This window comes from Schistocerca serialis, chromosome 3 (assembly GCF_023864345.2).
Source record: "Schistocerca serialis cubense isolate TAMUIC-IGC-003099 chromosome 3, iqSchSeri2.2, whole genome shotgun sequence".
Classification (NCBI taxonomy): domain Eukaryota; kingdom Metazoa; phylum Arthropoda; class Insecta; order Orthoptera; family Acrididae; genus Schistocerca; species Schistocerca serialis.
The window spans coordinates 553,303,309-553,322,373 of record NC_064640.1 but is presented as its reverse complement, the minus strand read 5'-3'; the positions used below and the strand labels follow the sequence as shown (position 1 = coordinate 553,322,373).

Below are 19,065 nucleotides of genomic sequence, written 5' to 3'. Positions count from 1 at the left end.
GTGTAGTGGAAACGCGAAGGGGGAACTACAGCCAAGTAAGACCAGGTCGACCTCATGTACTGATGATGAAGATCGGATTGTGGGGCTGTCAACTGCGCGCTCATCAGCGCCCGTGCCAAGTCCCCATTTTGACACAGTCCAGTCTAGCCATTGTCACGAATGATGATGATAATTATGAAATGATGAGGATAGCACAAACACCCAGTCCCTGGTCATAGAAAATCCCCAACCCGGCCGGGAATCGAACCGGGGACCCTGTGAACCAGAGGCAGCACTAGACCACGAGCTGCGGACAACCTCATGTACTGACGGACGGACGGAGCTAAAAAGAATAGTACGATCGTAGAGCAGCTTCTCATAAGCCAAATGCTTCTGGAGAAAATACTAAGCGAGACTTGAGGTGGTGTAAAGAGCACACCAGTAGTAAAGGACGGAAGGAAGATTAGGTTTAACGTCCCGTTCACAACGACACCATTAGAGATGGAACACAAGCTCGGTCTGTTTCCAGGATGGAGAAGAAAAGCGTACTTGCCCTTTCAAAGGAATCTTCCCGGAATTCTCCCGGAGTGAGTTAGGGAATCAAATGCGAGTCCAATGTGTATGGCACTGGACACTGGCTGTCTGGAGACGAGCCATTTTGGAGTGATAAATCACACTATATCGAGTCCAATGTGTATGGCACTGGACACTGGCTATCTGGAGACGAGCCATTTTGGAGTGATAAATCACACTATATCCTGTGACAATCCGATGGAAGGGTTTGGATTACTGTGGTTTCTGTGTGACCACCTTATTGTACTTAATACAGCGTTAAATGCGGCAACGTATGAATACATTTTACAACATTGTTTACTGCGCACAGGAGAGGAATAGTTCGGAGATTGTGAGTGTTATATCAGAAAGCAGCATCTGCCACACAATGGTTTGTGGAGAATAACATTCCGGAAATAGGCTGGCCTACTCGGAGTTCCGACCTAAACCCAATTGAACACCTTCCTGGCTGGTCAAAACTCTGTGCCACGCTACGACTCGAACTCGGGACCTTTGCCTTTCGCGGGCAACTGCACTACGGACTGAGAGTTTACTAAACAAATGACAAACCGAGAATGGATCAAGGGTTATAGCCCAATACAATAGGTGGTGAGAGTGCTATTTTTCATGTGCAGACTACTGCTACGTCATAAAAGGAATGATAGCGCTCGCTTTATTTAGGAACTGCTTGTGGCGCATTGGTGCGCGACTATTCGACTCTGAACTGTGTCCTTACGCCGTGATAATTTTCATGAAAATCGATTGAATGAGAAACGGTTTTGGCCGTAACTGGTAACTGTGATAGCCAAAGTTTCTGGCAGTTGTGTACTTCGTGGGTAGTTTTAATAACATTGATGATCCTCCGCATATCAACACTTATAATTTTATCTCGCGAAGTTCTACATCTACATCTACATTTATACTCCGCAAGCCACCCAACGGTGTGTGGCGGAGGGCACTTTACGTGCCACTGTCATTACCTCCCTTTTCTGTTCCAGTCGCGTATGGTTCGCGGGCAGAACGACTGTCTGAAAGCCTCCGTGCGCGCTCGAAGCTCTCTAATTTTACATTCGTGATCTCCTCGGGAGGTATAAGTAGGGGAAGCAATATGTTCGATACCTCATCCAGAAACGCACCCTCTCGAAACCTGGCGAGCAAGCTACACCGCGATGCAGAGCGCCTCTCTTGCAGAGTCTGCCACTTGAGTTTGTTAAACATCTCCGTAACGCTATCACTGTTACCAAATAACCCTGTAAAGAAACGTGCCGCTCTTCTTTGGATCTTCTCTATCTCCTCCGTCAACCCGATCTGGTATGGATCCCACACTGATGAGCAATACTCAAGTATAGGTGGAACGAGTGTTTTGTAAGCCACCTCCTTTGTTGATGGACTACATTTTCTAAGGACTCTCCCAATGAATCTCAACCTGGTACCCGCCTTACCAACAATTAATTTTATATGATCATTCCACTTCAAATCGTTCAGCACGCATACTCCCAGATATTTTACAGAAGTAACTGCTACCAGTGTTTATTCCGCTATCATATAACCATACAATAAAGGATCCTTCTTTCTATGTATTCGCAATACATTACATTTGTCTATGTTAAGGGCCAGTTGCCACTCCCTGCACCAAGTGCCTATCCGCTGCAGATCTTCCTGCATTTCGCTACAATTTTCTAATGCTGCTCAACTTCTCTGTATACTACAGCATCATCCGCGAAAAGCCGCATGGAACTTCCGACACTATCTACTAGGTCATTTATATATAAGCAATGGTCCCATAACACTCCCCTGTGGAACGCCAGAGGTTACTTTAACGTCTGTAGACATCTCTCCATTGATAACAACATGCTGTGTTCTGTCTGCTAAAAACTCTTCAATCCAGCCACACAGCTGGTCTGATATTCCGTAGGCTCTTACTTTGTTTATCAGGCGACAGTGCGGAACTGTATCGTACGCCTTCCGGAAGTCAAGGAAAATAGCATCTACCTGGGAGCCTGTATCTAATATTTTCTGGGTCTCATGAACAAATAAAGCGAGTTGGGTCTCACACGATCGCTGTTTCCGGAATCCATTTTGATTCCTACAGAGTAGATTTTGGGTTTCCAAAAACGACATGACATGCGAGCAAAAAACATGTTCTAAAATTCTACAAGAGATCGACGTCATAGATATAGGTCTATAGTTTTGTGCATCTGCTCGACGACCCTTCTTGAAGAATGGGACTACCTGTGCTCTTTTCCAGTCATTTGGAACCTTCCGTTCCTCTAGAGATTTGCGGTACACGGCTGTTACAAGGGGGGCAAGTTGTTTCGCGTACTCTGTGTAGAATCGAATTGGTATCCCGTCAGGTCCAGTGGACTTTCCTCTGTTCAGTGATTCCAGTTGCTTTTCTATTCCTTGGACACTTATTTCGATGTCAGCCATTTTTTTCGTTTGTACGAGGATTTAGAGAAGGAACTGCAGTGCGGTCTTCCTCTGTGAAACAGCTTTCGAAAAAGGTTTGTAGTATTTCAGCTTTACGCGTGTCATCCTCTGTTTCAATGCCATCATCATCCCGGAGTGTCTGGATATGCTGTTTCGAGCCACTTACTGATTTAACGTGAGACCAGAACTTCCTAGGATATTCTTTCAAGTCGGTACATAGAATTTTACTTTCAAATTCACTGAACGCTTCACGCATAGCCCTCCTTACGCTAACTTTGACATCGTTTGGCTTCTGTTTGTCTGAGAGGGTTTGGCTGCGTTTAAACTTGGAGTGAAGCTCTCTTTGCTTTCGCAGTAGTTTCCTAACTTTGTTGCTGAACCACGGTGGGTTTTTCCCGTCCCTCACAGTTTTACTCGGCACGTACCTGTCCAAAGCGCATTTTACGATTGCCTTGATCTTTTTCCATAAACACTCAACATTGTCAGTGTCGGAACAGAAATTTTCGTTTTGATATGTTAGGTAGTCTGAAATCTGCCTTCTATTACTCTTGCTAAACAGATAAACCTTCCTCCCTTTTTTATATTGCTATTAACTTCCATATTCAGGGATGCTGCAACGGCCTTATGATCACTGATTCCCTGTTCTGCACTTACAGAATCGAAAAGTTCGGGTCTGTTTGTTATCAGTAGTTCCAAGATGTTATCTCCACGAGTCGGTTCTCTGTTTAATTGCTCGAGGTAAATTTCGGATAGTGCACTCAGTATAATGTCACTCGATGATCTGTCCCTACCACCCGTCCTAAACATCTGAGTGTCCCAGTCTATAACTGGTAAATTGAAATCTCCACCTAAGACGATAACATGCTGAGAAAATGTATGTGAAATGTATTCCAAATTTTCTCTCAGTTGTTCTGCCACTAATGCTGCTGAGTCGGGAGGTCGGTAAAAGGAGCCAACTATTAACCTAGCTCGGTTGTTGAGTGGAACCTCCACCCATAATAATTCACAGGAACTATCCAGTTCTACTTCACTACAGGATAAACCACTATTAACAACGAGAAATACGCCACCACCGGTCGCATGCAATCTATCCTTTCTAAACACCATCTGTGCCTTTGTAAAAATTTCGGCAGAATTTATCTCTGGCTACAGCCAGCTTTCTGTACTTATAACGATTTCAGCTTCGGAGCTTTCTATCAGAGCTTGAAGTTCCGGTACTTTACCAATGCAGCTTCGACAGTTTACAATTACAATACCGATTGCTGCTTGGTCCCCGCATGTCCTGACTTTGCCCCGCACCCTTTGAGGCTGTTGCCATTTCTGTACTTGCCCGAGGCCATCTAACCTAAAAAACCGCCCAGTCCCCGCCACACAACCCCTGCTACCCGTGTAGCCGGTTGCTGCGTGTAGTGGACTCCTGACCTATCCAGAGGAACCCGAAACCCCACCACCCTATGGCGCAAGTCGAGGAATCTGCAGCCCACACGGTCGCAGAACCGTCTCAGCTTCTGATTCAGACCCTCCACTCGGCTCTGCACCAAAGGTCCGCAGTCAGTCCTGTCGACGATGCTGCAGATGGTGAGCTCTGCTTTCATCCCGCTAGCGAGACTGGCAGTCTTCTCCAAATCAGATAGCCACCGGAAGCCAGAGAGGATTTCCTCCGATCCATAGCGACAAACATCATTGGTGCCGGCATGAGCGACCACCTGCAGATGGGTGCACCCTGTACCCTTCATGGCGTCCGGAAGGACCCTTTCCACATCTGGAATGACTCCCCCCGGTATGCACGCTGAGTGCACATTGGTTTTCTTCCCCTCTGTTGCTGCCATATCCCTAAGGGGCCGGAAGGACCCTTTCCACATCTGGAATGACTCCCCCCGGTATGCACGCTGAGTGCACATTGGTTTTCTTCCCCTCTGTTGCTGCCATATCCCTAAGGGGCCCCATTACGCGTCTGACGTTGGAGCTCCCAACTACCAGTAAGCCCACCCTCTGCGACCGCCCGGATCTTGCAGACTGAGGGGCAACCTCTGGAACAGGACAAGAAGCCATGTCCGGCCGAAGATCAATATCAGCCTGAGACAGAGCCTGAAACCGGTTCGTCAGACAAACTGGAGAGGCCTTCCGTTCAGCCCTCCGGAATGTCCTTCGGCCCCTGCCACACCTCGAGACCACCTCCCACTCTACCATAGGTGAGGGATCAGCCTCAATGTGGGCAGTATCCCGGGCAACCACAGTCGTAGTCCGATTGGGGGATGCGTGGCACGAGCTGGCCATCCCCGACAAACCCCCATCTGGACCCCGACAGTGATGCCCATTGGCAACAGCCTCAAGCTGTGTGACCGAAGCCAACACTGCCTGAAGCTGGGAACTCCCTCGGTTTGTAATAAAAATCTCGTTTCTGATTTTCCTATCCGACTTCTTGTAAAGTACTCGACTCCGTCCCAGACAACAGAGCAAGTTTAGAGAGGATTTTATGCATTCTGATTTCAAGCTATTTCCTCGTATGTTAGTGGCTCAGCGGCAGGCTGAAAATACATAGAGACAGTGTTCAATCCTCATATGGTCTATTGATTTACTTCTGCCACTTACTGTTTCTTTCACCTCTGGCAATGATACGTGTTTGTGAAAAACTCAAAGTTACACGTGGTTCGGAGTGACAGCCATGTAGGTAAATCAATTATAGGTTCTGAGGAAAGCAAGGAGTATCATCTTCAGAGGACAATGTCAAGTAGAGCTCTGGAGTAAGTAGTATGCGAAACAACTTTAGTAATGCTGATTGCTTCGAGTTAAAATGTGTGTGAATTCCTAAGCGACCAAACTGCTGAGGTCATTGGCCCCTAGACTTACACACTACGTAAACTAACTTAAACTAACTTACGCTAAGGACAACACACACCCATGCCCGAGGGAGGACTCGAACCTCCGACTGGAGGGGCCGTGCAACTCTAGCTTCGAGTTTTCCCTCATTTCATGGAAGCGTACTCTCAAAAGTGTGTATTAACGAATCCTATAGTGGCTCAGTTTCACTGTATTGGGTACGAAGCACCTCGTGCTTTGGAATTCCGAAAGAAAACCGTCGATGGGAAATGGAAAAAGAGTTGGCGTGGCTATTTTCAGCAGGTGACCGCCGGAGTAAGTGCGTTCTAAGGAGATCGCAGGTAAGCCGGGCGAGGTGATAAGCGGATGTTTTCTGTCAGCTCAATGCACCAACTTAACGAGTCCTGAGACCTCTTTCACAATTACAGGCAGCCTGTATAACACACTTCCATAATTTCTGAATTTCCCCGCCACAAACTGACGGTCGGGAAGATCTAAATATGGGTACGGCCGGGGCGTGGCCAAATAACAGTACCTCTCCCTATATCCACATCTATACCTATACCCCGCAAGACACCTTATGGTGTGTGGCTGAGTGTGCCACTGTCAGGTTACTACTTTCATGTTCCAGTCGCGAATAGTCCGAGAGAAGAAAAATTGTTTATAAGCCTTCGTATTAACTCTCTGTTTTTGATTTCATCGTCTTTTCGCGAGGAATACTTACAAGGATATAATACATTAATTTACTCTTCTACTAACGTGCGCTTTCGAGAACTTAAATGTAAACCACACCATGATGCACACAGCCTTCCTTTTAGTGATTTGCACTTCTTCCCTTTGGATCTTTTCTATTTTCTTTATCAATCCTATATTGTACAGAATCCGGACTGACGAGCGAGAATCAAACATTGGTCGTACGAAGGTTTTGTAAGCTACTTCCTTCCTGGGTGGACTACACTTCCTGAGGATTCTCCCAATTAATCTCAGTTGGGGATCTGCCTTAACTGCGATTAGCAAGAGCGCTCACATGCACGCATAACGCCGTTGCGGGATTGCTAACCTTGGACTTGAGCCTGCAGCCACACACCATTCACGTCGCATCGTTGTAGATCGCGAGCGCCGGGCTAGTTATCAGTCTTCATTACCCAATCAGCTGCCGGAATGGGCTAAGTGTGACCTTTAGCATGCGGGCGGCAAACTTCATTTGGGAGGTGCCATGTACCGGCACCTTATCGCGCGACACCGTGTAACTCATATTTCGCTGTACGTATTAGACGTAAGCTTGCCACAACACGTTCAACTGGTACAGCTAGCCTGCAGTGACGTGGCCAACTGCAGTTCACACGTAAAAAGAGACGAGCAGAGGAGAAATACAGCTTCGAATGTCATTTAATTTTTAAGGAGAATGAAATAATGCACTGCAAATCTCCCAGAATACGCTCTTTAGACGACTAGACGAAAACCGTAACATGTTATCGTTTTTAGCTAACGTACTATTGTAATTAAAAACAAGAATGATGAAAATTCCTGACCTAATCACAAGGCGATTTTTCTGCATAAGCTGTGTGTAACGTAAGAGAGTACTGAAGGATTTCACCGTATAGTTAAATATTGAAGCCACTGAAGGTATTACTTACAGTCGTCAGTAAGTCTTAGCTCCTTCCTTATCCGAATCCGAGAAATACATTTCAGTTCTGGAAGTGTCACCCGCTACGTTGATAACGAGCCTATCAACAACAGGATTACGAAGCCAACCAGGCGCACGATTTTTTCTTCTTTTATGACAAGCCGTTCTATATCCCGCCAGCGTTCGGCACTGACGTGAGAAAAAGCTGCGTGCGTTAGTTCCAGTACATCTGGCAGCTTATCAGTCTTGTTACTTCTCGGGCTAAATCTCGCAGCTTGGTTACAGATCAGTTCTGTTGGGTTCATATTGTAATGGAACAGCGGCAAATGTAAAAATGCAGAATTTGTAAGATGTTCTCGATGCTGTGAAAACGATTGTTTTTCATGTTTCTACAATACTTTTCTACCTCTGTGGTGTAAAACGATGGACATAGTCCAAATATAGAGGATTTGGTTTTTTATTTCTGCCTTAAAAATTAAATTGTTATGATTTCTTAATTTAAACAACTTTTATGAACAGTCTATCATAAAACATCGATAATTAAGAATTTGTATTTGAAATGGAAACAGGAGTTTCGGGCCCATTATGTAATTAGAAACAAGAATACGTGCATTATTCATAAAATGATGAGTTTTATAATTAAGATATGTAGGTATTTCAAAATGAACTAGAGAAAAAAATGTTATTCGCGATATTTTAACCAACACACGAATAACCGAATATGATATACATTCCATAACGCTACCGACTGCACTATACAGTCAACAAACATTCGTATATTAACTGCAGTAACTTCAAAGCCGATAATCTCCGTAAATTCACGAAAAACATTAAGAACAGCCTATTTCTCGGCACTTTTTAACCGTATTCCACATGTGTCTTTTACTACGGAACAGAAAGCAGCCTCAGCCATTTTCATACTGCGCATTAACAGCGCGACAATCAGAGCACAACGCTGCAGAGGCTGTGACTGTACACGGTTTTTGAAATAAAAACTATGTAACTAAAGCGTGATTAAGAAAAACGTTGATGGCTGTTAATACATTTGAATATCTTAAAGTTTAATTCAACGTAACTTAGTAGTAAGATATCTAATACAGAAGTAGGACCTACTTCCAAAAGCGTAAAAACTCCAGTGTACGTGTGCTACGCTTCTGACCAATCATCGCGTTTGTGTTTGTTTTCATCAGGTTTATTCTTATGATGAACGGATTACAGTTTTAAACAGACCTCATTTTACAGTGCCTGTAGTGTTTCACAATCTGACAGTTCACGATGTTCATTTAATAATAAAGATCCTATGCCAACACGTCGAAGAAAGTGACAATAATAAAACGGAGAAAACAAACTGCGACGAACATGGAAAAGTATAAAACATTTACTACATAAAGCAGGCATTAAAGAGCTACATGGCCGGCCGAAGTGGCCGTGCGGTTAAAGGCGCTGCAGTCTGGAACCGCAAGACGGCTACGGTCGCGGGTTCGAATCCTGCCTCGGGCATGGTTGTGTGTGATGTCCTTAGGTTAGTTAGGTTTAACTAGTTCTAAGTTCTAGGGGACTAATGACCTCAGCAGTTGAGTCCCATAGTGCTCAGAGCCATTTTTGAAAGAGCTACATGCTGTTTACTGGCTGAACGTGAACGTCAGGGCGTCACGTTAATTTCATATCAACCTTGGTTTAACGATGTCTGAAGAAGTTACTTTTTATTTGTCTCCTTCGCTGCGGGCCTACTTACGCATACTCAGCGCTCATCCAAATATACGTATCCAACACATGTTTTCTTAAAATTTTGGAAATTCGTGGGAACGTCTTATGGGCCCAAATTTCTGAGGTCATCGGTCCCTAAGCCTACGCACTACTTAATCTAACTTACACTAAGGACAACACACACACACACACACACACACACACACACACACACACACACACACACACACACACCCATGCCTGACTGAGGACTCGAACCTCCGACGGGGGGAGCTGCGCGGACCGTGTCAAGGCTCCCTACACCACGTGGCTACCCCGCGCGACATATATTAGTTGTTAGCTACATCGTACTATCCATCAGTGTGGGCACTGGATTTTTTTCACACCCGGTATGTATGACAGAGATTGTCGCTGCATGTCTTGTCTCTAATAAATTACACACATAATTTTGAAATTCCCGTTACAAAGTAGAATCAAATATCAAATTCATTTGGAAGTGCACCTATACATAAGGTAAGTGCTACTCTGAAGAAATATAACTTAATTTTTAAAATACTATGCTGCGTAATTGTTCTTGGCATTTCTCACATTCTGTTAATATATATACAATGTCTTCTTCGATAAGGCAGAAATCACGACAAGACAGAAACGGAAAATCTGGCCATGAAAATCACATTGTGAAGAATGTTGTCATTAGATCAAATGAATCTTATGAAAGCTGAAAACCGCTGACGGGGCCATTTGAATAAGTTTAGAGGGCAGTCCGAAGGCCAAGACGAAGTTCAAGTACTCACCAACAGCGGGATGGAACACAGGAAGCGTCGCACACAGCCTCAGTGAGTGTTGCGCTCGGGAAACCCAGGGTATCTGCAAGAAAATACTGTCTCATTCTAAACTGGAAGCAATAATATAATATTGAAGTACATAGGAGCAATAGTTTTGTACACTAACTCATGATCAACCGAATTAGTAGTGGCTGCGATGTTAGAGCGATTTCATTCTTGTAATGATGACAGTATTTGTTAAGGCTACGTAATATACATTGTCATTCCGCGATGATGTTACAAACTTTCAGGGATGATGGACAAGAGTAAATAAATCAGTTTGAGGTAAGAGACCTTGGTCCGGAAATGACCGAGTCAATAGCTGAACAGCGGAATACATATACCGGTACTGTCGCTGCTAAGATTGTAGAGTAGGCAACTTTCAGATTTTGTAGCATAGACCAAAACAAGAAAAAATTTCTTGTAAACATGGACTCTAAAACGTATACACTTAGAGCTAGGAACACTTGTTCATCTTCGATACTGAGAAATACATCTCTTCTACTGCAGGCTCTTTGGTTTCCACATTTTTGAGAAGGTAGTATGGACCACATCAAGAAACAAATTTCTAGTAGATATGGGCTCTAATGAGCTGTGAACACTTCAACGAAGATGAAATAGCTCTTGAGGTTTGCATTTCAAAGACCATCTTTACTAGACACACTGCTACCTCTGAAAGTTCCCTACATTACTATCTTAGTAGCAACAGTACCAGTATATGTATTTCATTGTCAAAGGTATGAGAAAGTTTTTCGCTTATAACTTTTGACTCGGTCATTTACGGACCAGGATCCCTTACCTAAAACTGATAAATTTAACGTTCTCCATCGTTCCTGAAAATTTGTACCATCAACATGGAATCACCCTGTATAATGGAGAGTCATGCATGTACAAAGCTTATGAGCGTTCTTCAAAAGCGAATACGAGAGGTAAATACAATTCAGATATGAAGCCTCAACCGTTGAACGTAAGTGCCAAGGATTTAATAAAACGAGAACACACACCGTCTATATTAGATTGTTTTTTAATAAATCGACTTAAGGTCCGAATCGTGTAGTAGGGAGATGAATAAGGGACATGTTACACTTATTTGTGTATTTTATATGTAATTTGGTTTTATTTTGCGATAGGTTATACCCATGGACACTTGGAAGTTGACTACATCGTCATCTCCACACCGATTAGGGTCGTATTGAGAAATATGCTCTATTAAATTATGTATCTGTGGGTAAATTATGAATAATTTGTACCCAGCCACAGCAATATATCTTTAGTAAATAGCGAGACAGCGCACTTGCTAGGACACTGGTTTCACCATCAGGAGAATTAGTGTTTAAATTCCCCCATCTAAGATCTGTCTCCTGTGGTTCCCATAAATCGCATACGGCGAACACAATAATCGTTTCTACGAAAAGGATACAACCAAATTCCTCCTCCAGGCTTATCCAGTCCTATCGTGTGCTTTGTCTCTAACAAGTTTTTAAATAAATTCACATGATGATGTAAGTGCAGTCCTCCGAAAAGGGTTAAAGAAGGGTAAATAAAGTGAATAGTTTCAGTTATTCTAAGTCCGGTTTGGCTAGCGCTTGGATGGCTGACTATCCGGGAATGCCTAGCGCTGCTGGTAAACGGGGTGCACTCAGCCTTGTGAAGCCAACTGAGGAACTACTTGATTGAGAAGTAGCGACTCCGATCATGAAAACTGACAACGGCAGGGAGAGCGGTGTGCTAATCACACGCCCCTGCATATCAACATCCAGTGACGCCTGTCGGCTCACGATGACACAGCGGTCGGTCGGTACCGTTGGGTCTTTTGAGACCTGTTCGGAAGAAGTTTAGTTAGTTACAGTCATTTGCGTATTCTACGCCTATATACTCCAAAAGCCACCAAGCGCTAGCCAAGACCGCCTTTGGGTAACTCCTTTTTCACTCGCAAGGGAAAAACTACTGTCCATACGCCTACATATAAGCCCTAATTTCTCTTATCTTCGTAGTCCCAACGCTAAATTTATGTCGGCGACAGTAAAATCGTTCTCTAAATTTTCTCAATGGTGTTTCTCGAAAGGAATGTCGCCTTTCCTCCAGAGATTCCCATTTGGATTCCCGAAGCATTTCCGTAATAATTAGTGTTGTTCGAACCTACAGGTAACAAATGTAGCGGCCCGCCTCTTAATTGTTTCAATGTCTTCCATTAATCCGATATGGTGCGGAACCCAAACGCTCGGGTAGTTATCAAGAATAGGTCACACTAGCACTACAGACGCACTATGCCTTCTCCTTTGCGGATGAACCAAACTATTCCAAAGTTCTCCCAATAAACCAAAGTCGAACATTCGCCTTCCTTAGCACAATCTCCACATGCTCGTTTCATTTCAGATTCCTTTGTAACGTTACACTGAGATATTTAAATGACGTGACTTTGTCAAGCCGGGCACAGCTAATGCTGTATCCGAATATTATGGGTTTGTTTTTCCTATTCATCCGCATTAATTTACAAAAACGGCTCTGAGCACTATGGGACTTAACATCTGAGGTCATCAGTCCCCCCAGAACTTAGGACTACTTAAACCTAACTAACCTAAGGACATCACACACATCCATGCGATCGTAGCGGTTGCGCGGTTCCAGACTGAAGCGCGTAGAACCGCTCGGCCACCAACGGCCGGCTATTAATTTACATTTTTCTCCATTTAGAGATAGCTGCCATTCATCACACCAACTAGAAATTTTGTCTGTGTTATCTTGTATTCTCCTATAGTCACTGAACTTGACACCTTCCCGTACACCAGAGCATCACCAGCAAACAAGCGCAGACCGCTGCCCATCCTATCCGCCAGATCACTAATGTATACAGAAAATAATAGCGGCCCGATCATACTTCCCTGGGGCACTCCTGATGATATTCTTGTCTTTGATGAACCCTCGCCGCGGAGTATAACATCCTGGGTTCTATTACTTAAGAAATCTTCGAGTCACCTACATATATGGGAATGTATTCTGTATGGTTCTACCTTCGTTAACAACCTGCAATCAATGGGCCATCGTGTCAAACGTCTTCCGGAAGTCTAGAAATATGGTATCTGACTGTTGCCCTTCGTCCATGCCGGCCGTGGTGGCCATGCGGTTCTAGGCGCTGCAGTCCGGAACTGCGGGACTGCTACGGTCGCAGGTTCGAATCCTGCCTTGGGCATGGATGTGTGTGATGTCCTTAGGTTAGTTAGGTTTAAGTAGTTCTAAGTTCTAGGGGTCTGATGACCTAAGATGTTAAATCCCACAGTGCTCAGAGCCATTTGAACCTTTGTCCATAGTACGCAGTACATCATGTGAGTGAAGGGCAATTTAGTTTTGAACGAACGCTGCTTTCTATAATCATGCTGATTCGTGCACATAAGCTTATCGGTGCCTAGGAAGTTTATTAATCCTAACTCTGAATATGTTAAAGAATTCTGCAGCAAACCGATGTTGAGGATATTGGTCTGTAATTTTGCGGGATCTTTCTTGTACCCTTCTTATGTACAGTAGTCACCTGCGCTTTTTTGCAGTCTCTTGGTACTTTGCGCTGGGTGAAAGATTCGAAATAATACAGTTCGCAATAATACTGTTCATGAAACGTATGTTATAAACAATAATAAAAACTCTGTAGCAAGAAAACGGACGATATTTACTCTTACCTGTAAGAAAACCATCAGTCAAATAGGAACTGAGGAAGAATGGCTGTAAATATTAACTTTATTGTACCAATGTTTGTTGTCATATAATTAAGGTAGCAACTAATGTTTTCTGAGAAACACTGAGAAGACCCATCTATAAATTTTCAATTTGTTCAGTTTTTTTCTATTATTGGAACTTATGCCAGAAGACCCTAAACAAAGCTGAGTAAGTCTTTGTTTCGCGCTAAATCTAAATGTGTGGTACTGTTTTAAGCACAATCCTCCTACAACTGTATTCTGCACGCCACCTTCCTGTGTGTGACTAAGGGTGCTTTATGTACCACTGACACAACCCTTTTCCGTGTCCCAGAAAGAGAGATTTTCCAAAAGCCTCCGGATGATGGATCATCGTCATTTTTTACCCAAAACGTTCGTTTCACGAGATCGTGATGGAGGAAATAATATTTTTCATGTCAGGGGACAAATATTCATCTGTTTCATTATTTACACACTTCGTTAATGTTTAGTAAATGTTAACACTTACTACACATGTATCTAAACGGAATTCTAGTGCGAAATCATGGTGTATTTATATGAATCACGGGACTGAAAATATACTTCTTGTGACAACATACACTGCAATGAACTATGTAGTACTTTGCAACAAAGGAGCCGATTTTGAAAAACAAAGGAAAAGGTCGGTATTGCACTCATATGCTGTGTTTAACAACCAGATTGTGAACAACTGTAATTGCTCAAATGTCAAAATTCGTGGAATTTGCTCATATGATAATTCCGAGCGTTAAAATAAGCTGGGCGACCCCATCGGTGGGTTTCGAGAGGAGAAAGTTATATGATAGCACCTAGTTTAATTTGACTAATCATCAATAACACAATCAACGAACTAAGCCCAAGCAACCACCAGGGTCAGCAAAAGAGATATTCATAAGAAGTAACTTCATATCATTGCGAGAAATCAGCAGGATAACTGGATTGGTTGTTAATCTCAGGTCCTTCCGGAAACCAAATGGCTCTGAGCACTATGAGACTTAACATCTGAAGTCATCAGTCCCCTAGAACTTAGAACTACTTAAACCTAACTAACCTAGGGACATCACACACATCCATGCCCGAGGCAGGATTCTAACCTGCGACCGTAGCGGTCGCGCGGTTCCAGACTGTAACGCCTAGAACCGCTCGGCCACATAGGCCGGCTTCCGGAAACCACTTCAATATTTTAGATTAGCATCTAACCACACAAGGTCATAGAGTTGTAATGAGTAATTCGCCCTTTCTTCGGCAGCAGGGTATAAATCCAATTTACAAAAATTAACAGGATACACATTATGCTTTTTATGTACATCGAAGGTGGAGGGAGGGAGCGGAAGGTTAGGAAAAGCGAGGAACTAATGGTACTATCTGCATCGGAACTATATGCGGAATCGGCAACGATGAGTGAAGATACGTGCCAGACCAAGAGATGAACCTGCGATCTCCTTCCTACTGGGCAGTGATTCGCCTCGATGGGCTCTGAATCTACAACCTTCAGTGCGGATGCATATTCACATTCGACCTCCAGGGGGAATCTAAAATTAGCCAGCATGGATGGCATGGACGGGAACTGTGGATAGGTGACGCTAGCTGGGAATGTGTGTCAGCCAGGGAGCGTGCTGAGATAGTGTGCACATTTACGATATACACTGTGTCCGGGTGGTGCAGTGGTTAACGCAACTGCCTAGTAAGCATGAGATCGCGGGTTCGAGTCCCGGTCGAGCAACCATTTTCATTCGTCGACGCTGATTCCGCATAAAGTGCCGATGAAGCTGATATCGTTAGAGCCAGCCTTTGTAGCAGAGCGGTTCTAGGCGCTTCAGTCCGGAACCGCGCGACCGCTACGGTCGCAGGTTCGAATCCTTCCTCGGGCATAGATGTGTGTGATGTCCTTAGATTAGTTAAATTTAAGTAGTTCTAAGTTCTAGAGGATTGATGACCTCAGATGCTAAGTCCCATAGTGCTCAGAGCCAATTGAACCATTTGATATCGTTAGCTCCTTTCCTTTCTTTCCCTCCACCTTGACTTTACATAATAATTATCATAGCTGCGGATTAAGGTGGTGTTTATGCTTTCGGACATATCTGAAGGAACAGACACTATTCATTCATATAATATATGCTTTCGCCTGAGGGTTAGTTATATTTGTGCATGTTTACCCAAATGCAAAATGAAAAAAAAGCCTTCCTGGTTAAAGGATTCAAAATTGCTTAACGCTGCTTGCTCAAATAAAGGTGTAATTATTTCCTGTAACAGAGCCATAGTAACTCGTTTTTCCTCATTTCTGGACTTAAATCCATTTGCCCTAGCAATGGCAAAATAATCTTGAGACTGCTCCTTAGAGCCGCATAAGCTTTTCAGTATTGTAGCTAGATCGTCTGGTAAATATTTTATCCTCAAGTAATACTGAAGCAAAGCGCCATATTTCGAGATTCTTGTTTGTAATGAAATGCGTCCGAAACGAATTTTAATATTAAATAGTAGGAAAATGCTGTGGAGAGCTAAGTACCTCTGCTCGTCTCCGAGAGCGCGTTATTAAAATCTCGATACAACGTTGTAACTAACTGTGACGCAGTTATCTTCAAAGTAACACGCTACGATGCTATATATGTTTTACTTTAGTTTTGCGTATTTGGATTCATTAATTCGGACATTACGTAAATTTTAGCGGGTAACAGTGCAGAAATAGCAACCGCAAGTCGATACCGGCGGGCAGTGTTTGGTACGGCTTTATTGATTCAGAGCTCCTGTGATTTAGGGCCATCACCCGGTGCCTAAGCAGAGCAACTATTTTCGCCAACGCTACCATAGATTTCGCCACGAAATCTTAAAAAACAAGCTGCTGCGTATTTTTTGAGCTATTATAGACGAGACGAAACATGAATTACGTCGCTGATGTGGAAAGCAAAGAATTCAAATAATGGCATTTCTGATTTCTGGCAAATTTTCTTGCATCGTCTACATATCCAGTCGGTCTAAAAGTTTCGAGACTGGGTTAATAAGAAATAGAGAAAATTTAAGACGGTGGTATTAATGTTTCAGGTGCTTCACTTACAAGGTAGCTCCTCATCGCATCCCCCTTAGATTTACTGGTAAGAGGTCCCAGTGGAAGGCTCGTCAAAACCTGAACACATATCAAGCATGAAAACAGGTAGAAGATGTACTGAACTGTGAAAAAAAAAGCAAAATAGAAAAGCGAACGATCCAAGGACAAAAACTGCAATATGGATCAGCCTCCAAAAGCTGCTGCAGCGTGGTTAATTGGTCACGGTGTTGGACAGCCAAACGGGCGAGCCGCGTTCAAATCCGCCGCGTGCCTCTCTTATTTCCGCTGTTCACTGTATTCAAATTTGTCTTTGTGTCGTAGTGTGACGTCCGTTTGCAACAGCGAGGCGTTAGGAAGGGACCTATAAAGACAGTTGATTCGGCACAACTATTCTAAAAGCAGCCGAAAGGAAGTGGCTTTCGAATGGGAACCGCAAACGTTTGATGACGAGGCGACAACTCAACCGAATCCTCCACCGGAAAACACGTTCGATGTGTCATACACGGCAATTAGCGACAGTACGTGTGTCATATGATAAGAATCTCTTACCGACCCAGCTAATGTGTACGCCTGGTGAGTGAGAGATATGCTTCCTTGCCGCTCTCAACTCTCAAGAAAATGATGAAAACATACACAACAGTTTCACAATCACAAAGTTTCTCTGTACTTTGCCGAAGCATGTGTTTCTAACGTTTTTGAAGTTGCGTTCAAAAATTTTCAAATGTGTGTGAATTCCTAGGGGACCAAACTGCTCAGGTCATCGGTCCCTAGGCTTACACACTACTTAAACTAACTTACGCCAAGGACAACACACACACACACACACACACACACACACACACACACACACACACACACACATGCCCGAGGGAGGGCTCGAACCTCCGGCGGTAGGGGCCGCGCAATTCGTGACATGATGCCTCTTCCGCACGGCCACTCCACGCGGCCGAGGTTGTGTTCCGTTTTGGAATTTTAGACTCTTGAATTCCTTTGTTGTAACGTACTTCAGACCCGTTTATTTGTTGTTTTCATTTCTGTGAGTCGTCTATGTGGTATCTCGCCTACTTTCACTATTCATCACGTCTACTTGCGACTGTAACGTATTCTTACCACATGACTCATATTCTATTAAAAAAAAAAGTACAGTATGACAACTACCAAGGCTACAGAAAGAGAACATACATTTCAATAACGGGACGAATAGTTCATAATGTTGCGAGAAAAAAAGTAAATGGCACGTGGGAAGTTTGAACACGGCTCCTCTGTTTTACAGTCCAACACTGTGACCACTTAACCACGACACCATGGCTATTCGTATTTCCTTAATATTGCACTTGTTTAGCTTCAACTGTTCACTGGTGCTTTTTTTTTTTCCCTTGTTAGTTTCCCTCTACTTGAATACAACGCACAATGGTTCAATGGCTCTGAGCACTATGCGACTTAACTTCTGAGGTCATCAGTCGCCTAGAACTTAGAACTAATTAAACCTAACTAACCTATGGACATCACCCACATCCATGCCCGAGGCAGGATTCGAACCTGCGACCGTAGCGGTCGCTCGGTTCCAAGCTGTAGCGCCTAGAACCGCACGGCCACTCGGGCCGGCTACAACGCACAGAACGCTCATATAACCAAGTGAAACTGTGAGAAAAGTCTTTTTGTGGTTGTGTTCAACTCAGAAGTCACACAGGACTGAATGCAGGTTATTTCCGAACACTTGATTTAGAGATGATGTTCCATTACACAATAACGTTGACGAAAAACGGCCGCACGTGCAACAATTAACAACAATGCCTGCTCGCCACTGACTGGCCGAATGCACATTTTATTGTTTAGACTTCTTAGTTCAACCTGCCACTGTAGCTACTGTGCTCCCGTGGCTTACACGCCAGGAATGGAACCCGTCTCGGAACTTTCAAGACGGAGGATGTATATACAACGTGTGCAAAACTTAAGGACGAAACTAACTTCAGCATGATGTGTCACTTCCACGTAACATACCTCGATGAAACTCGCCGTACCCTCATATGGCGAGAGGTGAGGACACGGACTAGTGCCCTCAGGAACATTGTCGAAAATACACTCAGCAACATTGTCGAAAGCCGGCCGAAGTGGCCGAGCGGTTCTAGGCGCTACAATCTGGAACCGTGCGACCACTACGGTTGCAGGTTCGAATCCTGCCTCGCGCATGGATGTGTGTGATGTCCTTAGGTTAGTTAGGTTTAAGTAGTTCTAAGTTCTAGGGGACTGATGACCTTAGAAGTTGTCCCATAGTGCTTACAACCATTTGAACCATTGTCGAAAATGATCGTTTTGGTGGTCCATGTGTTATAGTGTGGGGACGCATAATACTACATGGGTGTACTGACCTCCAAATCT

At 43.9% G+C, this 19,065-nt stretch overlaps 1 protein-coding gene across 3 annotated transcripts in view; it reads right to left on the bottom strand.

Annotated features, from left to right (window-relative positions):
- The window catches only part of LOC126470446 (1-acyl-sn-glycerol-3-phosphate acyltransferase alpha-like), a 790,262-nt gene that overhangs the window by 536,040 nt on the left and 235,157 nt on the right, over positions 1 to 19,065 (bottom strand). For all 3 annotated transcript variants that reach the window (XM_050098282.1, XM_050098283.1, XM_050098284.1), the window contains one exon: positions 9,910 to 9,982. The gene's annotated coding sequence lies outside the window, so the exon portion shown is untranslated. The remainder of the gene's footprint in view (positions 1 to 9,909; positions 9,983 to 19,065) is intronic.